General features: G+C 41.0%; 1 long non-coding RNA gene across 1 annotated transcript in view; it reads right to left on the bottom strand.

Moving 5' to 3' along the window:
* The window catches only part of LOC140482393 (uncharacterized), a 77650-nt gene that overhangs the window by 20483 nt on the left and 29883 nt on the right, over window positions 1-27284 (bottom strand). Inside the window, exon 3 of the long non-coding RNA XR_011961720.1 lies at window positions 12130-12212. This is a non-coding gene — a long non-coding RNA (uncharacterized lncRNA). The remainder of the gene's footprint in view (window positions 1-12129; window positions 12213-27284) is intronic.

The raw sequence follows: 27284 nt of genomic DNA, 5'->3' as shown, positions 1-27284 counted from the left end.
GGTAAGAGGTTTGCCGGGTTTTTTTTCATTTCTGCACCCTGGAAAGTTCCATTATCAATTGTGTCTTATTAGCTGCCAATAGGCTGTTGGGACGGAATGGCTAAATATTTTGAAAATGATCTTCAGTGACTTGGTCACATAATGATTATTTTTTATTTTGTCAGGGGATGTGGGTATCACACGCTAGGGAGGATGGCTGCGGCTTGGAGGGAGCTTGCTGTTGGTGGTGGTGTTCCCATGGTTTGCTGCCCTTCCCCTTCTAGGCAGTAGATGGAACACAATAGAGACTTGTTGACCAGACTTGTTTCTGGGATGGGAAGAATTATTGTATCCCTGCAGCATGGAGACAAGCCATTCGGCCCAACAAGTCCACAGCGACTCTCTGAAGGGCAATCCTATGAAGAGAGATGGTTAAAGCTGGACATGTATTTTGTCAATTTTCAAAAACCTTACAGCTATTGAATGCTGCAAAATACCTGAAGTGGGGTAGATTGTGGTGACAGAGGTAAGATGTTGCCCCTGATTGGGGAAGCTAGATCCAGGGAACACAATTTCAAAAGAAATGGGAAAGTTATTGATGTGAAGGGATGGGGGAATAATATAGAAAAGAAACATTGAAATTGTAACATAAGCATTGCCACATCAAGCATCCTGCTGGACACACATTCCTCATATGACTGTGTTATTGCTGATAACTCCAACTCATGATCTGCAAATTCTGCCAGAGTTAGGGCATATGCTTCAAAGGTTGGGTAGACATGTTGTTTGGAGACATGTGCACTCCCTCTGATGCTTTCCCTTTGCCTCTACACAATACCAACAGAATCATTTGAAGTGTTCAGAGTCTGAACACACAGTGGCTCGTTGCTTAGCACTACTGCCACAAAGTGCCAGACACCCAGATTCCGACTGTCTGTGTGGAGTTGGCATGTTCTCTCCGTTTCTGCATGGGTTTCCTCCAGGTGCTCCAGTTTCCTCACGTTGTAAAGTCACAGAGTCATAGAGATGTACAGCATGGAATCAGACCCTTCAGTCCAAACCATCCATTCCAACCAGATATCCCAACCCAATCTAGTCCCACCTGCCAGCACCCAGCCCATATCCCTCCAAACCCTTCCTATTCATATACCCATCCAAATGCCTTTTAAATGTTGCAATTGTACCAGCCTCCACCACTTTCTCTGGCAGCTCATTCTATACACATACCATCCTCTGTGTGAAAAAGTTGCCCCTTAGGTCTCTTTTATATCTTTCCCCTCTCACCCTAAACCTATGCCCTCTAGTTCTGGACTCCCCATCCCATGGAAAAGACTTTGTCTATTTACCCTATCCATGCCCCACATGATTTTGTAAACCTTTATAAGGTCACCCCTCAACCTCCAATGTCCAGGGAAAACAGCCCCAGCCTGTTCACCCTCTCCCTATAGCTCAAATTCTCCAATTCTGGCAAAATCCTTGTAAATCTTTACTGAACCCTTTCAAGTTTCACAACATCTTTCCAGTAGGAAGGAGACCAGAATTGCATGCAATAGTCCAACACTGGCCTAACCAATGTCCTGCACAGCCTCAACATGACCTCCCAATTCCTATACTCAATATTCTGACCAATAAAAGAAAGCATATCAAACACCTTCTTCACTATCCTATCTACCTGTGACTTCACTTCCAAGGAACTATGAACCTAAACTCCAAGGTCTCCTTGTTCAGCAACACTCTCTAGGACCTTACCATTAAGTGTATAAGTCCTGCTAAGATTTGCTTTCCCAAAATGCAGCACCTCGCATTTATCTGAATTAAACTCCATCTGCCACTTCTCAGCCTATTGGCCCATCTGGTCAAGATCCTGTTGTAATATGAAGTAACCTTCTTCGCTATGCACTACACCTCCAATTTTGGTGTCATCTGCAAACTTACTAACTGTACCTCTTATGCTCACATTTAAATTTGATTAGATTAGATTACTTAGTGTGGAAACAGGCCCTTCGGCCCAACAAGTCCACATTGACCCTCCGAAGAGCAATCCACCCTGACCCGCTCCCCTACACTCACCCTTTCAACTAACACTACAGGCAATTTAGCATCGCCAATTCCCCTAACCTGCACATTTTTGGACTGTGGGAGGAAACCGGAGCACCTGGAGGAAACCCACACAGACACTGGGAGAATGTGCAAACTCCACATAGACAGTTGCCTGACGTGGGAATTGAACCCAGGTCTCTGGCGCTGTGAGGCAGCAGTGCTAACCACTGTGCCGCCCACAAATCATTTATGTAAATGACAAAATGACAGTGGACCCAGCACTGATCCTTGTGGCACTCCACTGGTAGTCCAACAAAGTGCAGGCTAGGTGGATTGGCCATGCTAAATTGCCCACAGTGTCCAGAGATGTGTAGATTAGCCATGAAAAATGCAAGGTTACAGGGATAAGTTAGGGGGGTGAGTCTGGGTGGGATTTTCTTCAGTGCACTGGTGTGGACTTAAGCCAAATAGCCTGTTTCCACACTGTAGGGATTCTATGATTCTTCCAAATGAAGTTTTTCCACTTTGGTCTGTCACATGCCCCATGAGTCAAAGGGCAATGTTTAACCTCTTTCAGGAATACTTTGCAGATATGATTAAAATACTTCCCGAGTCTAACTGGGAATCTCCTATTGCATTAGACAATCACAAACTTAGCCAAAGAACTAGATGAGCATATTAATATGCAAAGAATTGAAGGATTCTTTGGTTTGGTGGGAAAGATGCTGGAGTCTATTATAAAGGATGAAATTATGACACATCTGGATAGTAGTAACAGGATAGGTCAGAGTCAGCATGGATTTATGAAGGGGAAATCATGCTTGACTAACCTGGAATTTTTTGAGGATGTAACTCTGAAGATGGACAAGGGAGATCCAGTAGATGTAGTGTACCTGGACTTTCAGAAAGCTTTTGACAAAGTCCCACATCGGAGATAAGTGAGCAAAATTAGGGCGCATGGTATGGGGGCAAAGTACTAACTTGGATTGAAAGTTGGTTGGCTGATAGGAAACAAAGGGTAGTGATAAACGGCTCCATTTTGGAATGGCAGGCAGTGACCAGTGGGGTAACGCAGGAATCAGTGCTGGGACCGCAGCTTTTTACAATATATGTTTATGATATAGAAGATGGTATTAGTAATAGCTGGGTGGCAGGGCAAAATGTAAGGAGGATGTTAGGAGATTACAGGGTGACCTGGACAAGTTAGGTGAGTGGTCAGATGCATGGCAGATGCAGTTTAATGTGGATAAATGTATGGTTATCCACTTTGGTGGCAAGAACAGGAAGGTGGATCACTACCTAAGTGGAATCAATTTAGGTAAAGGGGCAGTACAAAGAGATCTGGGTGCTCTTGTACACCAGTCAATGAAGGTAAGCATGCAAGTACAGCAGGTAGTGAAGAAGGCTAATAACATGCTGGCCTTCATAACAAGAGGGATTGAGTATAGAAGCGAAGAGGTTCTTCTGCAGCTGTACAGGGTCCTGGTGAGACCACACCTGGAGTACTGTGTGCAGTTCTGGTCTCCAAATTTGAGGAAAGACATTCTGGCTATTCAGGGAGTGCAGCGTAGGTTCACGAGGTCAATTCCTGGAATGGCAGGACTACCTTACGCTGAAAGACTGGAGCGACTGGGCTTGTATACCCTTGAGTTTAGAAGACTGAGAGGGGATCTGATTGAGACATATAAGATTATTAAAGGATTGGACACTCTGGAGACAGGAAACATGTTTCCGCTGATGGGTGAGTGCCGAACCAGAGGACACAGCTTAAAAATACGGGTTAGACCATTTAGGACAGAGATGAGGAGAAACTTCTTCACCCGGAGAGTGGTGGCTGTGTGGAATGCTCTACCCCAGAGCGCAGTGGAGACCCAGTCTCTGGATTCATTTAAGAAAGAGTTGGATAGAGCTCTCAAGGATAGTGGAATCAAGGGTTATGGAGATAAGGCAGAAACAGGATACCGATTAAGGATGATCAGCCATGATCATATTGAATGGTGGTGCAGCTCGAAGGGCAGAATGGCCTACTCCTGCACCTATTGTCTATTGTCTATTGATATGGACTAAGGTCAGGCAGAAGGGATTAGTTTAATTTGGCATCATTTTCAGCACAGCATAATGGGCCAAAGGGTCTGTACTATTTGATGTTTATTGTTAACTAGATTTTAGAATGTGTGCCAGACAGTTGAACATATAACTACCAATGGTGAAGTGCTAACGATGGAAACTGTACAAAGGTCAGAATTCGAGGAATGTAGAGAAATTTGATTATTATAGGACAGGTGGGAGTTACAGAGAATTGAAGACACTAGGCCATGGAGATATTTGAAAGCAACAATGATAATTGCACAGTACAATATTTTGCAAATTTTGAAATCACTTTGATGAAATATATTGATCTTTTCCAGTGCCAATCTGCAAAATATTCTGAAGAAGATGCTGAGATATTATTAATTCTAAAAAAGGGCAAGAAATCCAATAACATTCGAGCTCAGTAGTAACTGGCAGCTGCTATTCAATCTCAATGTGCTGACAGGCAGGCATTTCATTATTTTCTTATCAACCCAAATGAGTGGTAGGCATTCGAGGAAACCTTCTTAACATTCCTAACATTTGACTTTGAAAATCCTCAGGCTATCAAAGGAAAAGGTTTTATTGGGTGTGTGGAAAGTAATTCCTGGAAAGGTCAGATGACCTCAAGCACGGGTTATGAAGATGACGTTGTGTTAACAGAAGTTGTATAATGGAACCTCACTTTTCTGTGAAATTTCTTCTACACTGATAAACTCATTGCAAATCCTGACTGAAATGTGCAGATTCTTGATCTGTGTCGGCCAACATGCCAGCTTGCCCAGTGCAGAATAGTGACATATTTTGGGCATTCTTTCCTTTAAGAATGTTGGCACATTTTCACTGCCAAAGCAGCCTGTTCTTTGGCTGAGCACAACGTGCTTATATTCTCAAGAGAATTTAGATGAATGGCACAACTTTTTTTTTACACAAAGAGTGGTTTATGTGTGGAATGAACCGCCAGAGGAAGTGGCAGATGTGGGTCCAGTTACAATGTTTAAAAGACATTTGGATAAGCACATTGAGTAGGAAAGGTTTGGAAGTTGAGTGACTCATGGGTATGGGGAGAATAGGAGCATAGCATTTAGATAGAAGATCATCCACCATCATGTTGAATAGAGCGGTCTTGACTGGTTGAATGGCCCACTTTTGATCCAATTTTCTATGGCTCTATGACACCCTGCTAATGTAGTGTGAATGTCTTTGTGGATAGTATATCTGTCCCAAATCCACTGACAATACACACATTGCTTAGCAATGTTACCAGTGGAATTTCAATGCCTAAATTTGATTTACTTCAAATATTGTTGCTAACAGTAAGTCCTAAAAGATCCCCAATGACACGACCCATTGTTTTCACATTTTCCTTTACGTGGACTACTTTAGCTGGGTGCCTTGACCTCAACCTAGTTGTTTTCTCTTTCATTGTGATTTGTAATATTTCCTACTTTCTTCTAAGAAATTTCATAGCTTAATTACAAAAATAACCCATAGTTTCTTCCATGAACATTAAGAAGAAAATTAGTTAGAGAACCTCCTATCCCAGGAACCAATTCGACATTGTATCCCTCTTGGGATCATTGCATGGTCTGACTGCTTCTTCAGCCACACTACTGAAAGAGAAAGGATTTTCATAACATATATGTTTTCTTCACTAAGTCTCTGGCAAATTTCTCATTTCTTAATAAATGTCTATGCTCTCTGGCCTGCCTGTAAATTTAAACTCTGCATATTATAGAGAAAGTTTGGGGGGAGTCGGGGAGTGGATTGGGGAGTCGCTTCACAGAAAGGCTTCCAAACATAGCTCAAAACAAAGGACTTACAGAAAGTCCCCAACTTTGAGGAAACAGGAGATCCAACAAATTTAGAAATTTATATCCATCCGGTGAAACTTATTCACCATTGCCAATTTGGCAGATTTACCAACGTTACAATCTCCTGAGAAAATAACATGCGCAACTTAAATCAAAATTCACTTTATTTTTGAGGAAATAATTTCACCATCATACTTGACTGGAATACAAACAAAGGAGTTCACCAATAAAAAACATCAGCAAAACTGCAAGGAAAATGAAACCTACTGAATAAAAACATGAAGCAAAATAAGATGAGGGAAGTTTAGAATTTTTAGAATCATTGAATTACAAAATAGTTATAACACAGAAACAGATAATTGGGGTTGTATCTATTCCAAATCTCAACTACAAAAAAATCAGCTAATCCCACCCCACTGCTTTTTTTCCCTGAAGCCCTGCAAAGATTCATGTTCAGATAATTGTCCAATTCTCTCTGGAAAGTAATTACTAGGCAGTGCATTCCAGATCCTAACAAATCCCTGTGAAAATAAACTTTTCCCTCATACCCTTGCTGCTTATTTTGCCAAATAGCCTAAGTAGGTACTCACAGGTTCACAGTATGTTCCAGTTTGTGACATCCACTAACTTTGAGGTTGTGCCCTGCACACCCAAGTTCAGGTAATTAACATCAGTCCAATGGTTAGATCTTTAGTTTTGGCATAGAGCCAGTACAGCTACAATGTGCTAAATAATCTACTGCCCTGCTGAAAAAATTCAAATGGTGGAATCTTCCCAGCCCTTAAAAGATGTGGGTTATGACAAGAAATTTGGGCGAATCATCTGAGAAGTTGAGTGAGGCCTTTCTCAATGTGAGAAAAACAAGTTTTGTCTTCCAACTAAGTACTGGATTTGGAGATAAGACTCTTGCTAGCGAATGGAGAGAAGCTTAATGGAGATAATCCCTCATTATCACCCTCATTATTACTTAATCTCACCTAATTAATATGTACTCTCTAATTCTGCCACCCACCAGATAGAAACTAGTCACCAAGAATTCTCAACATGGACGCCAGAGCGGCTGCCTAGCAACTTTAGTTCACTGCTTGCTACTCTGGATTTCCATCTTGAATACCTGGCACCAATGCTTCAGGGCACATTCCATGGACAGAGCCCACCTCAACCCATAGCCATGGGCACTGGTATCTGACACATGCCCAATTCTCCATATCCTCAGGAAGCATCTCTGATCCATTTACAGCATGTTTCTGCACTTTAATTCTGGACTTTGAAAGGTGCTGGCACCTATCATTGCAATGCTCTTGTCAGGATAGTTCGCACACAGGGACAGAAATCCAGATCATAAACTGAACCAGACTACATCTCAGGGATGCTCACTTTCTTTCTTAGTACTCACTCACTTAGCACCCAGCTGGATCCTCACAGTATCTCAGTTTGCCTTGTCTTTAATCACTTTGCCTCCTCAGCCAGAGCTTAAAGGCTCACAGTCTTTCTGTTTTGTTTTGCCTTTTAGCACAGATGCAAAGCCAGACAGCTTGTCATAATTGTCAGCTGGTATCAGTCAAAGAGGGCGGGCATTTTGTTGTGTGACACCATACTTTATTGATCTCACACGTACACAAAGTGCCACTGCACATGCTTCAAGCAAATTGTCATATTTCAAAGTCTATGAGGAGCAGTCCTCAGTCACTTCAAGGGAGATGCCCTTCAGTTGGTGAATACTGGCACAGTACGTCAGGGTCGCCTCTGATATCAGGGTAGAGTCTTGGGCACAATCTTGGCAGACAAGGTTAGGCGCCATTCCTTATACGGGATGAGGAGCATCAGGCACCAAACCACCACTTTGGTGCTTTCTGCCTTGGAATGGGGGAATGGGAGGGATTGGGTGAGATGTAAGCGGTTGGCACAGCTGATAGCACGAGTGCAGGCAGAGGAAAGGTAATGAGGTGTCCCAAATGAGTAAGTAGTCAATGCAGACAGCATGTAAGGTTAGTGATTTAGGATGTTAGGTGGGTAAGAGAGCAAAGATGTTCTCATGGAAGGTTGGTTAACAAGGTTAGATCTCAAGGAATACAGGGAGAACTGGCCATTTGGATACAGAACTAGCTTGAAGGTAAAAGACAGAGGGTGGTGGCGGAGGGTTCCTTTTCAGACTGGAGGCCTGTGACCAGTGGTGTGCCACAAGGATCATTGCTGGGTCCACTACTTTTCATTATTTATATAAATGATTTGGATGTGAACATAGGCAGCATAGTTAGTAGGTTAATAGATGACACCAAAATTGGAGGTGTAGTCAACAGCGAAGAAGGTTACCTCAGAGTACAATGGGATCCTGACCAGATGGGCCAATGGGCTGAGGAGTGGCAGATGGAGTTTAATTTAGATAAATGTGAAGTACTGCATTTTGGAAAAGCAAATCAGAGCATGACTTATACACTTAATGGTAAGGTCCTAGGGAGCGTTGCTGAACAAAGAGACCTTGGAGTGCAGGTTTATAGTTCCTGAAAAGTAGAGTCACAAGAAAAGTAGGATAGTGAAGAAGGTGTTTGGTATGCTTTCCTTTATTAGTCAGAGCATTGAGTTTTGGAGTTGGAAGGTCATGTTGCGGCTGTACAGAACATTGGTTAGGCCACTTTTAGAATATTGTGTGCAATTCTGGCCTTCCTCCTATTGGAAGGATGTTGAGAAACTTGAAAGTGTTCAGAAAAGTTTTATGAGCATGTTGCCAGGGTTGGAGGATTTGAGCTATAGGGAGAGGTTGAGTAGACTGGGGCTGTCTTCCCTGGAGCGTCGGAGGCTTAGGGGTGACCGTATAGAGGTTTATAAAATCATGAGGGGCATGGATAGAATATATAGACATGGTTTTTTCCCTGGGGTGGGTGAGTCCAGAACTAGAGGGCATAGGTGTAGTATGAGAGGTGAAAGATATAAAAGGGATCTAAGGGGCAATGTCTTCACACAGAGGATGATGTGTGTATGGAATGAGCTGCCAGAAGAAGTGGTGGAGGCTGGTACAATTGCAGCATTTAAAAGGCATCTGACGGGTATATGCATAGGAAGGGTTTGGAGGGATACGGGCCAAGCGCTGGCATATGCGACTAGTTTAGGCTAGATATCTGGTCGGCATGGACTGGTTGGACTGAAACATCTGTTTCCATGCTGTACATCTCTGATTACAGATGACACCAAAATTGGTGGTGTAGTTGACAGTGAAGAGGATTACCTCAGATTACAACAGGATCTGGACCAAATTGGCCAATGGGCTGAGAAGTGGCAGGTGGAGTTTAATTCAGATAAATGTGAGGTGCTGCATTTTGGGAAAGCAAATCTTAGCAGGACTTATACATTTAATGGTAAGGTCCTAGGGAGTGTTGCTGAACAAAGAGACCTTGGAGTGCAGGTTCATAGCTCCTTGAAAGTGGAGTCGCAGGTAGATAGGATAGTGAAGAAGGCGTTTGGAATGCTTTCCTTTATTGGTCAGAGTATTGAGTACAGGAGTTGGGAGGTCATGTTGTGTCTGTACAGGACATTGGTTAGGCCACTGTTAGAATATTGCATGCAATTGTTGTCTCCTTCCTATCGGAAAGGTGTTGTGAAACTTGATAGGGTTCAGAAAAGATTTACAAGAATGTTGCCAAGGTAGGAGGATTTGAGCTGTAGGGAGAGGCTGAACAAGCTGGGACTGTTTTCCCTGGAGCGTCGGAGGCTGAGGGGTGACCTTATAGAGGTTTACAAAATTATGAAGGATATAGATAGGATAAATAGACAAAATCTTTTCCCTGGGGTCAGGGAGTCCAGAACTAGAGAGCATAGGTTTAGGGTGAGAGAGGAAAGATATAAAAGAGACCTAAGGGGCAACCTTATCACGCAAAATGAGCTGCCAGCAGATATGGTGGAAGCTGGTACAATTGCAACATTTAAGAGGCATTTAGATAGGTATATGAACAGGAAGGGTTTGGAGGGATATGGGCCAGGTGCTGGCAGGTGGGACTAGATTGGGTTGGGATATCTGGTCAGCATGGACAGGTTGGACCGAAGGATCTGTTTCCATGCTGTATATCTCTATGACTCTGACTCTATGTTGCATGCAATAGTGAGAGTGGTAAGGAATATCTTTGTGGGTGCTGGGTCCTGTAACAGTGATAGAATGAGTGCAAGACATTGGAAAGAAGATGTTAGCACTTACTCTGGTAGAATGGAGATTAGTGACACCAGAACGACAGGGTCTGGTGCTGAGGCCTCCTCTCCCAGTCCTAGGAGAAGAGAATATCCTCCTGCATTACATCTTGTCCACAAGGCCCTCAGGACCCTATTCATAAAGCAGGGCAGAAATTTCCCCTTAACTTCCAAGCCGGAGGAAATGTCATAACTGTGCAGGGCATGTCCATATTGACAATGCTTGATCAGGTGCACAAAGGCCTTTCAAAGATGGCACCAGTGCCAGGGATCCTGTGATATTCTGGTTTGATGTGCACTTCTGGCTATGGTGAGTGGAAGAATTGGGCTAGCACCGACTGAGAGGGGTGCCACGAGGAAAGTTTGCGACAATGGTACAAGAAAATTTTCTATCTCTATCTCAATCTTATGTGACTTACAAGTAAGTTCTAACTCAGAATGTTGCTTTTCATATGACTTAACCGCATTGTCACCAAAATAATCTAGAGAGAATAGGGACTGACCATTAGCCTAACGTTATTTTTTAATTGCAGATTATTTAAATTGAATACGAACATCTGCCCCAGTTAGATTTGAACACATGCACTCAGACTATTAGCCTGTTACTTAGTCCAGTGATAGCATCTTACCATGAAGGAAGTTTGTCAAGGCCCATAGCTTTTACAGTACCATGTGTCTTAGGGTGTTCAGTGAGTTATGGGGAAAAGGTAGGAAAGGGGAGTTGAGAATGATCAGAGCAGCCATGACCTCTCTGAATGTTGGAGCAGATTTAATGGACTGAATAGCCTACCTTTGGTCCTACAGTGTATTGTCTTCATCCATTTCTTGATGTCACATGGAATAAATCAAATCTTGGCTGAAAACTGGTATCTGTCATGAACCATTCACACGGTACTTGTGGTCAAAGGTTGTTGCGAATGCTTCAGCCCTACATTTTGCATTGATGTGCCAGCCTCCTTCATGGTTAAGGCTGGGGATATTTGTACAGCCTCCTCTTTCAGTGAGTTGTTGAATTGTCCACCACTATTCATGAATGCATGTGGCAGGACCGCAGAGCTTCGATCTGATCTGATGCTTGTGGAGGCACCCAACCCAGTCTGTTGCATGCGGCTTCCATTGATGGATACATAAGTAGTCCTGTTGTGGAGCTTCACTGGGTTGACAGCTCATGTTTAGGTATACTTGGTGGCTCAGTGGTTAGCACTGATGTTGATTTTGATTTCATTGTCATGTGTATTTCACAGTAAGAATACAAACAAAACTGCAAAAAGCTTTCATTTTTTTGCCATGGTGCAGCACCATTTTGAATAAGTTAAGGATAAAAAAGAAAGGTATAGTATGAAGAGAGTTTATCAGTCCTGAGCCAGTTCATTACCATTAATGATACTTGCACCACAATCCCTCTGCAACCACTTGGCCGCCGCCTGTACTGGACACAACCGACATGGAAGTTGCTGAGCCTCAGACAGAGTTTGCACATTCTCCCCATGTCTGTTCTGGTTTCCACCAGGTGCTCCAGTTTCCTCCCACAGACCAAAGATGAGTAGGTTAGGTGGTTTGGCCATGTTAAATTGCCCATAGTGTTCAGGAATGTGCTGGCTAGGTGGATTAACCAAAGGAAATGCAGAGTCACAGGAATAAGGTGGGCCTGGGTGTGTTGCTCTGCAGAGGATCAGTGTAGAATCAATGGGCCGAATGGCCTGCTTCCCCGCTGTAGGGGTTCTGTAATTCAATGACATTACCTTTCCTTTAAGCAATACCTCCAGCCAGCTATATTTATAAAAATATATTATGCATACAGGTATTCTTACAAAAGCTGACTGAGCTGAGGCCTCTTAAGAATCAGCACTACAGATAAAAAGGTAACATATTTTAAATGACATCTACATAATTATTTTTGATACACCATTCCTAAAATACTCTACCATGTCAATTTCCTGAATTGCATACTTCAGTTGAATCTCAGTATGCTCCCCTTAAGGAATATTAAAGTATTTGTGTACTTTTCATTTAGATTGTGATTTACAGTGAGCAACAGTGTCTTACTTACCAGTTACTTATCAAGGTGCAAATTTTTTTCATTAGATCCAAATGCCCTTGTATTTTTAGAAACATGTCTTCTGTTGTTCCTTTCTGTTTATAGATTTTAAGAAATTAAGTTAATTGCAAGCCATGATTTAACATTCATTTCCATAACATAATCTCAGAGCTATTAGCAATTTATCAAACAGTATTATCTTTCCCAGTCCTAAAAACATTTTTATTTAAAAGCAATGATGTCTCTTGCTTTTGCAAATTCATCAAAATGCTTATTGTGTTTGAAAAAGCAGTTCTCTTATGACAAGGAACAGGGTGTGCTCATAAACATCGAAGAGTCCTCAAAAAGGAAACATTTCTCAAGATTATATTTGACAAAGATCCTGAGCTTGTTTTACTTCTTATTTCTTGTGGGATGGACGTTCACTCAGTCTAGCTTCCCAAACGTCACCAGTGACACCTGTTTCCTGCCCAATGTGGCCCCTTCGTTTCAACAATGAGCTAATTGGCCAAAGCTAGCTTGATTTATTAACAAAGGACTTTTTTCTCTCCGATTAGGGTGGATGCTATTCCACACCGTTCCTGTCAATGCATTTAAATTGTTCCTGTAAAACTCTTGAATAGATAATACTTGTATTTGTTTCTCTTCTTAATGATCATGATTAACAAACAAGGATTATTGTAAAATCTACTTTTCTTGTTAATTTCTCAGGGGATTGTTCTCCTTTGAAACAAGGATGTGAAGCCTTTGTTTTACGTTGTGAAATATTGCCTTGCATGTGTATTTCTTCTTAATATTTAAAGTTGCATCATCTTCTGGAACCATAAACTACTAATATTTCTTGCCAGGTGTTAGTAACAACGTTTTGCAAGTTTTCGTGGCTGTTCTTAAGGAGCCATCGGTGATCCCTTAAAAGATGTTCAAAATACCAAAACAAATTTGCATATTAGACTCTCCAAGTATTCTTAATTAATTTACTTGTCAGGGAGCATGGGATTTACTGAGACCTTTGCTAACAAGAACTGACAAATTTTGCAGTAGGTTTGGATGCAACCTTTGTGGTTCTATGTTGTATTATTGCACAGATTCCAATTCAATAGGCAGTGTGCCTTTTAGATAATTGGGTGGCATTACAACATTTGATGTTCCAGTATAAATGTCCCATACCTGTCCTTTAGTAGTCAATAGTATCATCATTATTATTGTTATTGCAGTTACCTTCATTTGTTCAATATGGTCAGTAAGCATAGAATCAAGATTACATGCAAGGTGAGATCTTATATTGGTGAAAATAGTGTTGTTAATAGATTTCAAGACATCTATCTAACTAGAACCAGTCAGCATCGTGTATATTCCAAGGCCTAACCTATAAGGAAACAAATTACACTGCAATGCAAATCCTTTATATGCTAAGATTTTTAAAGAACGTAACTCTACACAATAATCATGGCAAGCAAATGTCTGAACACGCATTAGTAATGCATTGACATTCTAGCAGAATTTCAGTTATTCAAAGAAAGGATCAATCAACATTGCATAGTTCAACAAATAGCTTATAAAGAAAGACAGGCTGTCATTTGTATTTTTGCTTTGAGAAAGGTTAGGATAATCAAAATAGTGTGGGTAGTTTGTCATATGGTTTAGCTGTACCCCAAAACGGTGTTCAGAATTTAATGATATATGCAAGCTGTGTTCCATCAGTGGACATTTAGCTAAAATGTGAAAGAAGTCCAATTACTCAGAGAAATCTAAACTGTCACAGTGTTCCACAGCACCATGTGAACCATACTAACTTAATGGCTCAGATTAGAAATATGCAAAATAACTGCAGGAATAGACCATTTAACCTTTTGAGCCTGCTTCACCAATCAATATGATCATGGATGATGATCCAATTCAGTACCCTGTTCCTGCTTTTTTTCCCCTATACCCTTTGATCCCTTTAGTCCTAAGAATTATATCTATCTCCTTCTTGAAAATATTTAATGTTATGGCCTCAGCTATTTTCTCTGGCAGAGTTCCACAGGATCACTACTCTCTAGGTGAAGAAATTATCCTTAGCCTATGACTCCTAGTGCTGGATACATCAGTTATCAAGAACATCCTTTCTGCTTTTACCCTCACTAGTCCTGTTAAATTTTAAAAGTTTCTAGGAGATTCCCTCTCATTCTTCTAAACTTCAGTGAATAAAGTTCTAAATAATCCAGTCTATCTTCATAATGAATTCTTACCAGCCCAGGAAATTAGTCTGGTAAACCTTTGATACACACCTTCCATAGCCACAATATCCTTCCTCAGAGGAAGAGAAATTATGTCTTGTGATGTTCCAGTATAAAGATACACAACTCATCGTCAATAGCCAGTAGTACTATCATTATCATTGTTATTGCAACGCAGTTAACATAGAATCCATAGAATGACTATGTTTAATTCGAAGGTCTGATAATATTTAATAAGTATTGTTAATAAACTTCAGGACATCAGATTCAGCAGGGACGCCACCTTGCCAAGCTATAGGGAAGCACTCAGAGTATATCGTACAAGCAGTGCTGTCTCTCACACTGGACCTCATGCATTATATCTGATCAAATGAGTCAAATTGATGCATGATTTCCAATCAGAGGTATGGATTTTTAAATTGAATTAGAATCAAATTAATCAAAGTTTCTTTGCACAAGTTGTGATAACGTTAAGTTTACAAAAGAAAAATCCTTTATGTTTTTTTCTGTTGGAAGTCTGAAAAGATGCTGAAAATAATCTGGCAGCATTTCTAGTAGGAGAAACAGAGTTAACCTGTCAGGTCAATGACTTTTAATCATAGTGTTCAGCAAAGCTTTCTTTCATTTAAAATGATACTGTGCCGTACTGTAGAGAAGTTGAAATGTCCTTGCATGTAGGCATACCATTGTCAATTGTCCCTCTGATATGTTATTATACTGTCAGTTATTCATTCCCCTTTTGAAAAACTATTTTCTTTTGATTGATTGTGGATGAAAAGTAGTGCTATTACAAATGTAGAATAACTTCATCTCTTTTTATGCTCATGATAAATTCAGTTAAGCTATTGCTCTCCTCATTTCACTGCTGAATATTTTTCAGAGTCTGGATGCACTACTTTCATGCTATGCATTGCCCTGGAAGAGTTTAAGCTGAATTCAATTGTTTTGAAACTCAGAGTGGAAGCAACTGCCAAGAAACTCCCTTTTCCTTTCACACATGTGTTGCTTATCAAAACATCTGAAAAAAATGTCAGCCCTGTGATCTGGTTAAGATCCTCTTTTAGTCATCACCTTGATTAATCATTGGGTGAAAGGAAATAGACATTCTGTTTAAAATATTTAGTGAACAATGCAAGGCAGAACAAATTGTCTATCCGGTCACACCTGTTGCATAATATTGGTGTGCTCTACATCGCCTTTTCTGTAATACACGAAATACATGAATTGTTTATGTAACGTTTGAACTGAACTTTCAGTAATCACCATCCAAAGTGAAAACACAGTATACTCTGGCCAACTGGAGAAAACAATGCCCTTGGGTGATATTTCCCAACAAAATGTCTTGGATTGATGTAACCTTGACAGGGTGGAGGTTTTTCCTTGAAGTTTCGTTTGGGGATTTTTCTTGGAGTCTGATTAAGGGGTTGTGGATAAATGACAATTCTCAATTGCAGCAGTATCTGAATTTGCGACTTCTGTGAGAGTTGGGAGAGGCAGGTTTAAAGCAGAAACTGGGATGAATAGATTATAGGATATTTTGCTGTGTTTACATTGAGCAATTATTAAGGCAATTATATTTCCACGCACTTCACTGTTTTCCGACCAAAGTGTCACTACTTATCCTACGTTTACTGCATGTTCTTGATCTATTGGATCTTTTAGATTTTGATAGCCAATTGTTTGGATGAGACATTGGAGGTTAGACCCCTTCATCACTGGAGCTTGGGTTCAAATCCGTTTAACACTGACGGAGTGAACTTCTTTATGAAATGATTTGAGAAATCGCAACTGACTCTCTCAGGAGCATGATGAAATGCACCATTTTAGAGTCATAGAGTCATACAAAGATGTACAACATGGAAAAGATTCTTCGGTCCAACTCATTTACGCTGACCAGACATCCTAAACTGACCTTGTCCCATTTGCCAGCAATTGGCTCATATCCCTCTAAACCCTCCCTATTCATGTACCCATCCAGACATCTTTTAAATGTTCTAATTGCACCAGTTTCCACCACTTCTTCTGGCAGCTCATTCCATACATGCACACCAGTTGTTGAAAATCTTACTTAACTTAACCACAAGGATAACTGATACAGGGCTCAGTTACCATGAAGGACTCTCCTTCTCAACCTTTCCCCTCACCTGAGGCATGGTGACCCTCAGGTTAAAACACCATATGTTGTCTCTCTTGAAAAAAATAAGAGAACAGCTCTATGATCTAGGACTTTAGCAAATTTACCTTTGCCTCAATGATACTCCACTTTCAATGAGTAGCCAAGTTCGAAAGCCACCTCATGCATACAAACATTAAGTTCCATCTGTATTTTATTTTCTCTTCTACCATTCTCCTCAGAATTATTTAGTATACTTCCTAATTTGGTAACATCTTCAACTTTGGATCCCATTCACTCTCACACGATGGCGACATCAAGATGCACAAATGCACGCAGCAGAATCATATGTGTCATCATGATTCCTGCCATAACAGTCTCTGGTTCTTTCCTGTTATTCAGTTTTCATCCAATTTGTTAGCCTTCTTCTAATTCAGTACTCACCGTTTTCTTTGAAGAGTTACTTGTAGCACCTTGTCAAAATCTTTCTGAAAGTTCATATATTGGATAGCACAGTGGCTAAGTGGCTAGCACTGTTGCCTCAAAGCGCCAGGGATTTAGGTTCGATTCTAGCCTTGGGTGACTGTCTGCGCAGAGTTTGCACTTCCTCCCCTGTCTGTGTACGTTTTCTTCCACAGTCCAAAGATGTGCAGGTTGGTGGATTTGCTGTGCTAAATTGTCCTGTGTTGTACAGGGATTAGATTAGATTAGATTAGATTAGATTACGTACAGTGTGGAAACAGGCCCTTCGGCCCAACATGTCCACACCGCCCCGCCGAAGCGCAACCCATCCATACCCCTACCCCTACATCTACCCCTTACCTAACACTACGGGCAATTTAGCATGGCCAATTCACCTGACCTGCACATCTTTGGACTGTGGGAGGAAACCGGAGCACCCGGTGGAAACCCACGCAGACACGGGGAGAACGTGCAAACTCCACACAGTCAGTCGCCTGAGGCGGGAAATGAACCCAGGTCTCTGGCGCTGTGAGGCAGCAGTGCTAACCACTGCGCCACCTGGGATGTATAGGTTAGGAGGGCTAACCATGGGAAATGTGGGGTTATGGGAATAGGGTGGGGAGAGTTGGGAGGCGCTTTGGAGGTTGGTGTGGACTTAATAGGCTGAATGGCCTCTTTCTGCATTGTAAAGATTTTATGATTCTCGATGTAGTATCTATTGTATTCTCACATCTACCATATCTGTCACTGCTTCATCTTTATCTAGATACTTAGTGATTTAATCTTCTAAGTATTCATAAATTTTACCAACCATGTTAAAGTAACTGACACGTGATTGCCCAGTCCAGTTTTGTTCCCTATCTAAAGGTGTCTTACCGGCCAGTTTTCAGTTCCCCAATGCACACCTACTGTCAATAAATCCTCAAAGATCAAACTTGCATAATCTCTTCCTCATTTCCCTCAGGAAAATTGTGTCTCAACAGGTTCCAACCCATTGACCTCTTTGGCTCAATTAACTTCCCTATTTACTTTTATCTAGCACAATATCTCACTCCTAACTTTTTTTTGTAAACATGAAACAAGCTGTTTGCATAATCCTTCCAATTTCTGTTTATCATCTACTAAATTTCTGGAATTTTGTGTTTAGGTTGCACCCACTGTATTTTACTCTCTTTGATCTCTCATTGGTTTTGGTTCAAAATACAACAGATCAGTAGATGCTATCTCAGTTAAATAAATCAGACAATGCTGGAAAGTTATAATTTGAGGAGCCAAATTAAAACAATGAATTAAGACAGGAATTTGCCAAATTATTCAAGAATTTGGGAAAATTGAACACAGTGCACTGCATCTTGTTCAAAACAGATGTAAAGTCAATTGGTTGAATATCCCCAGGAAAGATTCACACATCCTCAAGAAAATTGTCAGAAGTGATTTAGAGGCAATACTTTAACAAGGGGTTATTTTGTGAGTTACAGACTGACAAAATGGTATTTAGTATGGCACCTGTTTCAAAGCTAAATGAATCTTTCAGAATTTGAGCTGACCTTACTGAATTGAAAAAGGTTGTAGAACTAAAGTACACCCAATGTTATCGGTACTTGAAAATTTGGCAAAACCTGCAATGAGTACTATCTTCACAAAACTGGTCACTGTTTCCAATGCTGTGCTTTGAGATCATGTTCACACCAGAAATATTTCAGAATACAATATCAAACACATTGAAAGAAATGGCAAGCATCATTTGTCATGTGGACTATATCTTGATCCATGGTTTGAAAGAAATCGATCTTCCGGTTAGGAATGAGCTCAGAACTTTAGAAGATGCAGAATTAAAACAAATGAAAAGTGCAAGTTCTCAAAACCCCACAAGAACAGTTTAAAGACAAATTGTGCAAGCAACTGGAATCATGGTAGATCCACAGAAAATGAAAATTATGGAAGACTTCCTACTACTCAAGAAGGTCAATTTCTGAGTCTCAGGAGAATAATCAGCCAAGTGAGCAGGTTCCTATGACATCTCCTCAGATCATTGAGATTTAAGGGAACTCATAAGGCAAGACCAGCATAGTGCTATAATCATTACCAACACCAACACTTTGAGAAAATACAAAGGTGTTATTATTTGCTGACATCATAGTTAGATCCTGAGGTATCAAGAATTGTGGTGTTGGGCACATCAGCAGCAGGACTTGGAACAGTGTTGTTCCCGATTCAGTAAACTGGAATTATGAGAGCAGTCTCTAACAGAAAATTAACAGTGATATGTGGTCATAGAGGAAAAAGCCTATGCAGCCATGTCAATCTATGCTCTCAGATTACAGTTCAAGATTGAAATGGACTATAAACCACTTATAACCATATTATATAAAATTAAAATCTTCTTGGGCAGTACAGAGCCTGAGTATTACTAAGAACATATACTTCATTGAAGCTTTTTGTTTTGCAATCAACAGGATAATTCACAAGAATACAAGCTCAAATGTTTATCCTGTATGGGAGGAGCGTGCTGATTGATTGGCAAGTGGACTTTGAAGATTAGAGGCATGGAAAATTCACCAGTTAATGATAATTGACAATTATCTCCCACGTGTTGTTTAAATTTTAAACCAGGCACTTTAAGTCTGATTTGTCAAAGTATTGTCCTGAGAAACGAATGAGCAAATGTCTGTCATCTATTTTGTTGAGTGAAAACAGACAATGCATGTACTTAAGAATTGTTACAATTTTGTAAGCAATACCAAGGAGCTCACTGAGCTGCTACCCAGGATCCAGAGTTTCAGATTGATGCTAATGTGATCCCTTTACTGAATACATTCAGGTGTACTATGCTCATATAGTACCAAAACTATCTCACAACTAACTACAACAGGAAGACATGAACCTCATTAAAGAAGTTGAAGCTCTTACCACTAATTACGTGAACACAATACAAGCAAAGTAGCAAGAAAGAAAACCAGCTTCTACCCAAGAGGAAGAGAAGTAAAGGGAAATAATAAGATCAATCAGAAGAACTGATATCTCTCAGAGGAACAGTATAAATTCAGAGAAAGCTGTCCTCAACAATCTCACAGAGAGCGCTACAAAATATCCCCAAACTTTGTCTCAGAGACAACATAGAGGCTTAATGGCAAATGTAGCAGAATGTACGGCAGATAGAGAACTGAGGGGAGTTTTAGAGCAAAGGATTATCTCCTGAATATGTCCACGGTAAACAATGTTATTAATAATTTTTAGTGGCACAGCAGCTCAGTGGTTAGCACTGCTGCCTCACAATGCCAGCACCTGCATCCAATTTGAGCCTTGGGTAACTGTCTTGGTAGAGTTTTCTCCTGTGTCTTTGTAGGTTTCCTCTGGGTGTTCTGCTTTCCTCCCACAGTTCAAAGATGTGCAGGTCAGGTGGATTGACCATGCTAAATTGCTCTGTTGTGTTTATGGATGTGTAGGCTAGGTGGATTAACCATGGGAAATGCAGGATTACGAGGATGGAGTAGGGGCTGAGTCTGGGTGCGATGCTCCTCATAAGGACAGTGCAGACTCGATGGGCCGATTGGCTTCTTTTTGCACAATAGAGATTCTATGATTCTAGAAATTTCATGACCACATGTCAGACATGGCAATAATAAAACTCTAAAGAAAGTTCAACAGCTCAGACTTCATGTACAGTTGTGTATAATTAGGATGGAGTAAATAAATGATTGTTTCAAAAAGTCTAATAATGTGTCTATCTTAGAGTACAGTAATATATACATTGTCCAGAACCCAGCTGACAACACTCATTGCAGGGTGAAGGCTTGCAACCAGGCTGAGGGGTTCATGTGGTCAAATAATCAGATGAAACTCATTCAAAAGGTGAGTGATATGAAAAATATTGTTAGGGTGAGATGTCAGAGTCAACACTTTCAGAAGAAGGCAAAGTCAGAAAGATGTCAAGAAAAGAAAGATATAATGTGATGGCGATGCAATAACCTTTTGGTCGAGGAAGTGAAAGAAGGTGAATGAAACTCTAGGAGCGCTCTTTAGTTTGGTTAATACCTGAAAGAGGAACATCCCACAGAATGGTATACACTGGTAAACATAAAAATGTTGCCTTCCATTTCCCACTCATGACATTGTTTTCCTTTCTCAAAACAAATGTTCTGTGTAAGAAAAGGCAGCACCCATTTCCACTGACTGTTCCCTCTGATAATAAATACTGATTTTCTGCATTTCTTTCCTTTATGTCTGTTATTTGCTTGTAAAACATGTTTATTAGCACTTCATTTTCCAAAGCAGAGCTGTTTTCTCCACAAATAGAACACTTTGTCCCCAGCTTTACCCGAAGAAAGAATAACATAAGTGCTGAGTTTTGCAGACTAGGGCATTGGACATCATGCTGACACAAAGCATCCAATATTTTGGCAACTAATATGGAAACCAAGCTGGAGCAAAATATGTGGAAATGCATGTTTTGATCTATTATTGTTTATTCAGAATCAGTAGTATTATTGCAGCTACAGCTGTAATTGTGGTCACCTCTGGTGCTGGTATTTTAGAACGTGACTGCATTGCTGAAGTCTTGAACACCAAATGTACTTGTAAATCATACAAAATGTTAGATTTTGTGGGAATTGGGACCACAGTTAGCTAACATAGGCAGTCAGCCATTTGGGAGGAAGTTTTTAGGAGTTTTGCAACTTTATTAAGAGGCAGTGTCTAGATTTGATATTTCAGTTAAATAGACAATAAATGTGATGACCCATGACAATTAAGGATGGTTCACTCATAACAGAGGATAAACAGGAAATTGGCACAAGCTAGATCAATCTCATTAAAACTGTGAAAGCAGCATCTTGGTGTCTAGCTGAATGGTTAGGTAACCCTTCCCTGGGTCATTCCTCCATCTCTTCTGGTTCATCCTGCACCCGTAGAAGGCAGCTCCCAGATGACGCCTGCCCACTAACACTAAGCACTTGTTAATGTGCCCTACGTCTAGAGGCTGGTAGCTTAGATATTTTAAATCAACCTGTTCGAATGTGTATGACACACCTTTGGAGCATATGGGACTTGAGTCTGAGATAAGATCACTATCAATGAAGTATAACAGCCCTTGGAGCAAGTAATTTATGTTGTGCCAATCACTTCCTCAAATTCTTCTCGCCAATAGGCAAGAGACAACTACACATGATAATAGGATAAACCATCCCCACTTGCCCAATTTCATCAGAAAGTCAGTTTTTATCTTTTTTGGCAACAAAATGAACAAAGGGAATAGAAAGGAGTTGCTTGGAGCACTTGGGCTAATGGGATCAAAGGATACAGGAGAGAAGTAGGAACAGACTATTGAACTGGAGGATTAGTCACCTTCCTGTCTTGCCCATTCCATTGCTGGCTGGTAAATGACTGTGTGATGATGATTGCAAAAACACCAATTAATATTTAACAGAAGAGGCTGTGAAAAAGAAGCCTGGTTGTTTGAAGGGCTGAATTGTATCAGTGGCAGTGGGGAGGAGGTGACAAAAGTGATTTTTGCATGTGGCTATTACACTGGTGGAATGTAACCATGAACCTAGCAATAATAATGGCATCCTGGCCATCCCAAGCAGGAATGGACATCTTTGATGGTACATTGCTGACATCATCCTCTATCAACTCAACTTCCTCCTCAGAATGCTCCCAAGAGCCATTGTGCCTTTGATGTTGGTCCTCTTCAGTGCCACATGGTGTTGTGAAGAGTGCAGCACACCACTACACATGGATTGAAAGGTAACTTCGAATCTGCGTAGGCACCTGAATTCCACCTTTGGCATTTTCAATAATCTAACTGTCTATCATCTGAAGTTCATTATATTCTCATAGATCACATTCCTCAGGTTCTTGAAAACTTCTTCAGTCACATTTGAAGTCTGTATATTGTGCTTCCAAGCATTTAGCCAGTAACTTTGCTTCAAGTTGTGAATAGGTCAAAGAACTAGCACTTCCAAAGGACAAAAGTATTATGGCAACTATCGAGAATAATGCAGAAACATTTTCTTGTGGTTGCACACCAGCTGCAGTTGATAGAATGGAGGTTTGTGCAGTTGACAGGTTTGGATGATCATAGGGTGTTTTGATTGCTCTCAATGATGTGCTGTCAATGACTTCTTGCACTGGCAGAAGTCAATAAGAACCACACACCCAAAGGCCTATTCACTGACAGGAACCATTGGAAGTACAGTTGATGCAATTAGTTAGCATATCATTGCGTGCCATTGACTGCGCAACCCTGCAAATATCTCTGGCAGAATCCTGGAAGGATCCAGAGGCAAAGCAGTCAAGGTTGTTAATGAATTTGTAGGTTGCAAACATCATCTGATACAGAAACCTGAGCTGCCCAAGATATTGATGCTTCAACATGTTGCAGAAGATATCCTCTGACTGCATGTGCCCTCTGGACACTGGCTAAGGCCTGGTCTCTTTCTAAGTAAACAGGAAGAACACAGCATGCCTAGCAGCTTCAGGAGGTGGAGAAGTCGACATTTCAGTTCGAGACCCTTCATCAAGATGGGGGAGGGGGAAGGAGCACAGCAATAAATAGAGGGAGGGGTGTGGCTGGAGGAAAGGCAGATGGAATAGCGAAAGGTGGATGTAAGTAGGGGATTATTGTGATAGGTCAGTGGGAAGGGTTGAGTAGATAGGTGGGAAGGAAGATGGACAGGTGAGATTAGGTCAAAGTTGTAAGGAGGAGAGTAAGGGCTGGACACAGGATGAGGTTGGGCGTAGGGAGGTAGAGACGATTGTGAGGTGGGAGGTGAAATGGAAGGGAGGGGGCGGGGCTAGAAAGAGTCACAGATTGTTGCTTCTGCTGCTGCTATTATTGCTGTTCAGCTTGGTCACTCCATGAAATCTAAAGTAATACAGTGTAAGAAACAGGTCTGCTGATTTAACTGATCAGATCTTTAAAGTATAAACTTGGCCTTCAAATATCCAAAGGTGCTAAAGTTTAGATAAGACCTGCAGAGCATATTAAATAACCTCTCAACACAAGTACGGCGAACAGAGCCTTTTACACATGGAGGGAAGAGAATCAAAGAATCTCTCCAGTGCAGAAAAAGGCCATTCAGCCAATGAAGTCTGCACCAAACTTACAAAGAGCATCCCACCCAGATAAAGCTCCCAACCCTATCCCTGTAACCCAATATTTACCATGGCTAATCCACCTAGCCTACACATTGCTAAATACTTTGGGGTAATTTAGCATGACAAATCCACCGAATCTGCATATCTTTGGGATGTGGGAGGAAACCGGAGCACCTGGAGGAAACCTATGCAGACACAGGGAGAATGTACAAACTGCACACAGACAATCACCTAAGGCTTGAATCAAATCCAGATCCCTGGCACTGTGAGGTAGCAGAACCATTGAGTCACTGTATTTCTTCTTCTTAAAAGTGCTGTTTCTCATTCTTTCCAATGTTGCAATGTATTGTGAAGAGAACATATTGCCGTTTACAAAATCATGTGTTCAATAATGTTGCTTTTAAACTGCTAGCTAGCGACCTGAAAGTTCCATGGTGGGCCTACACAAAAGGTGCACAAGTTTCTGCAAAAGAAAAACTTATGGGCCCATATGTTTAAGCCATACTGATTTTATTTTATTTATTGTCAGATGTATTTTGTTACAAATGCAGTGAAAAGTGTTACAGTGTTGCCACTCTCCGGCATCATCTTAAAACACAGAAAAGGAATCCAAAACACTGAATATAAAGGTGGAAAATTAAAGAAATAAAAGAATAGGTCTTCAACTTTACAGTCCTTCTTGTTAAGTGCTCCCTACAAATGGCCATGGACCTGATGGCGACGTATGAGTACCCTTCACCAAAGTCACCATTCTCTGGCGCCATCTCATTCCTCCTGATACTCTTGGCACTGAGTCCCCATTGGACCTCACCAGTGCCACCAGATACTGCTCCGGCCCAAATTCGATCACACTGCCAAGAGTTCACTTCAGGCCCACTTCGGCATTGCAGCTGCTGCCGATACCTCCGGGTCTCATTTCAAGAAAATAGTATTTATTGTCATATTGCAGTTGTATTCTCACTTTATTGGCTGTTTCCAAAAAGTCCTGAACTCAAAGTTTAATGTTCACAACTCACATGAATATTGCTCCAGTTGAGCGATGAACATATGTCAATTGACAATTTGTCTCTCCTGAGGGGGTTGTGTTCACATGGGTGCACAATGCACTAAGCATTGGAATGAAATGTGGAGATCTAGCTAGCCCAATGAGTTCTCACGAGATTTAACACCCTGACCCATTTTAAATCCATGTGTTTCTCGATGCTATGATGCCTCACTGAATAAGAAAGACCAATAAAAGAATAAGTGTCAATGATAAGAGGCAATAGCTGGAGTGGACTCCAATTTTGACTCACTGTAGCATTCCTAATCATATGCAACAATGCTTTAGGACTGAACACCATTCCAAATAGTGCAGGAGAGATCCAGCAGATTACTCATGTTTGATGACAGGGAGTGATGATCCCTTAATCGCATGGAGTCACTCCTCTTCGTAGAAACTTGTGAAGGTTGTGACTTGGTCTCAACGCCGTTAATCTGGGTTTTGAATCCTGAGCATAAAGCACAGAAATACTGTCCTGAACAGCTGAATGTGTAAGAAATATATATATGTTTCATTTTTTTCATTTATCCATAAAGTAGTTTGCATATCAGTGCCAATTTTTTGATATCGGGGTATTAGACTGTAAGAAAATCATCCAGGCAGTATTCAAACATTTAATTAGCTGCATTTGGTTCGAAATCATTTCTCAGCAGGAGCTGAAAGTTTCAAAGCTGCACATGAGATTGTCCAGCTCACTGAAGTGCCTTTCACAAAATACAACAAATATTGAAAGTTGAATCTAAACTTTGCGAAGAACACTTTGGTTAGAACATGTTGATATTTTGCATATCCTGTTTTTAATGTGTGATTTCCATTTTGCCTTGCTTGTATTTTGGCATCAACTATAGCTCAATTGGTAATACTTTTCACTAAGTCAGGAGGCTAAGGAAAAAGTGGAGGACTTAAGAGCAATAATTCGGCTGGCATGTCAATAAAGTTCTGAGGGTGCGTTGCATTGCTGCATTTCATATGAAATGCCAAACTGAAGTCTTCTCAGGTGGTGTAAAAAGTCCACTGGCAATTTTCTGAAGAACAGCAGAGAAGAGATTAGATTAGATTCTCTACAGTGTGGAAACAGGCCCTTCGGCTCAACAAGTCCACACTGACCCTCCGAAGAGCACTCACTCAGACCCATTCCCCTACATTTACCCCTGACTAATGCACCTAACAATACGGGCAATTTAGCATGGCCAATTCACGTAACTGCACATCTTTGGACGGTGGGAGGAAACCGGAGAAACCAGAGGAAACCCACTCAGACATGAGGGAGAATGTGCAAACTCCACACAGACAGTTGCCCGAGGCAGGAATTGAACCCGGGTCCCTGGTGCTGTGAGGCAACAGTGCTAACCACTGAGTGACCGTGCCGCCCCAAAGAATCGGTTAGCAGTCTGGTAGATTAGATTACATTACTTACAGATCCCTGGCATGCTGGCGAATATCTATCCCTCAATCAACACCACAAATTATCTAATCATTATCATAAGACCATAAGACATAGGAGCAGAAATTAGGCCACAAGGTCCATCGAGTCTGCTCCGCCATTCAGTCATGGCTGATAAGTTTCTCAACCCCATTCGCCCGCTTTCTCCCCATAATCTTTGACCCTCTTGACAATCAAGAACCTAGGTCTCTCAATAAGCTGTCACAGAACTGTCTTTCAGAGATTCTTGGGCACCAATTTACTGTCACAGTTCTTTCTTGACAACATTACTTCAGAAGAGTTAATTGCTAAATCTCTCAGATTTTGCAGCCTCATCTTGCTGCAGGTGTATGGGCCATGGTGAGAACACATTTGAAATACCATATACAATTTTGATGTTTACCTATTGAAGGATGTACCTGCATTGGATGGAATGTAATGTGAGCTTACTGGGAGGAAGTGAAAACGTTGTAATGTTGTCACTGGAGGAGTAATCCAGAGACCCAAGTAATGTTTGGAGAATCCTAGTTCGAATCTCATCATGGAGTTTAAATTCAATAAGTAGCTGAAATTAAAAGTCTAATGATGATCATGAAACTGCTGTTGAATGTTGTGAAAACCCATCTGGTCACTCATGCCTTTTAGGGAAGAAAAATCATCATCCTTACAAAATCTAGCCTGTATGTGACTCCAGATCCACAGCAATGTGGTTGATTCTTAACTGCCCTCTGAAATGCTCTAACAAGACATTCAGTCACACTAACTGCTAAGAAAGGAATGAAACCTGATGAACTATCTGACATCAACTCA

Source organism: Chiloscyllium punctatum, chromosome 1 (genome assembly GCF_047496795.1).
Source record: "Chiloscyllium punctatum isolate Juve2018m chromosome 1, sChiPun1.3, whole genome shotgun sequence".
Classification (NCBI taxonomy): Eukaryota; Metazoa; Chordata; class Chondrichthyes; order Orectolobiformes; family Hemiscylliidae; genus Chiloscyllium; species Chiloscyllium punctatum.
The sequence above is the reverse complement of the archived record's forward strand: the minus strand, read 5'-3'. Positions and strand labels throughout refer to the sequence as shown.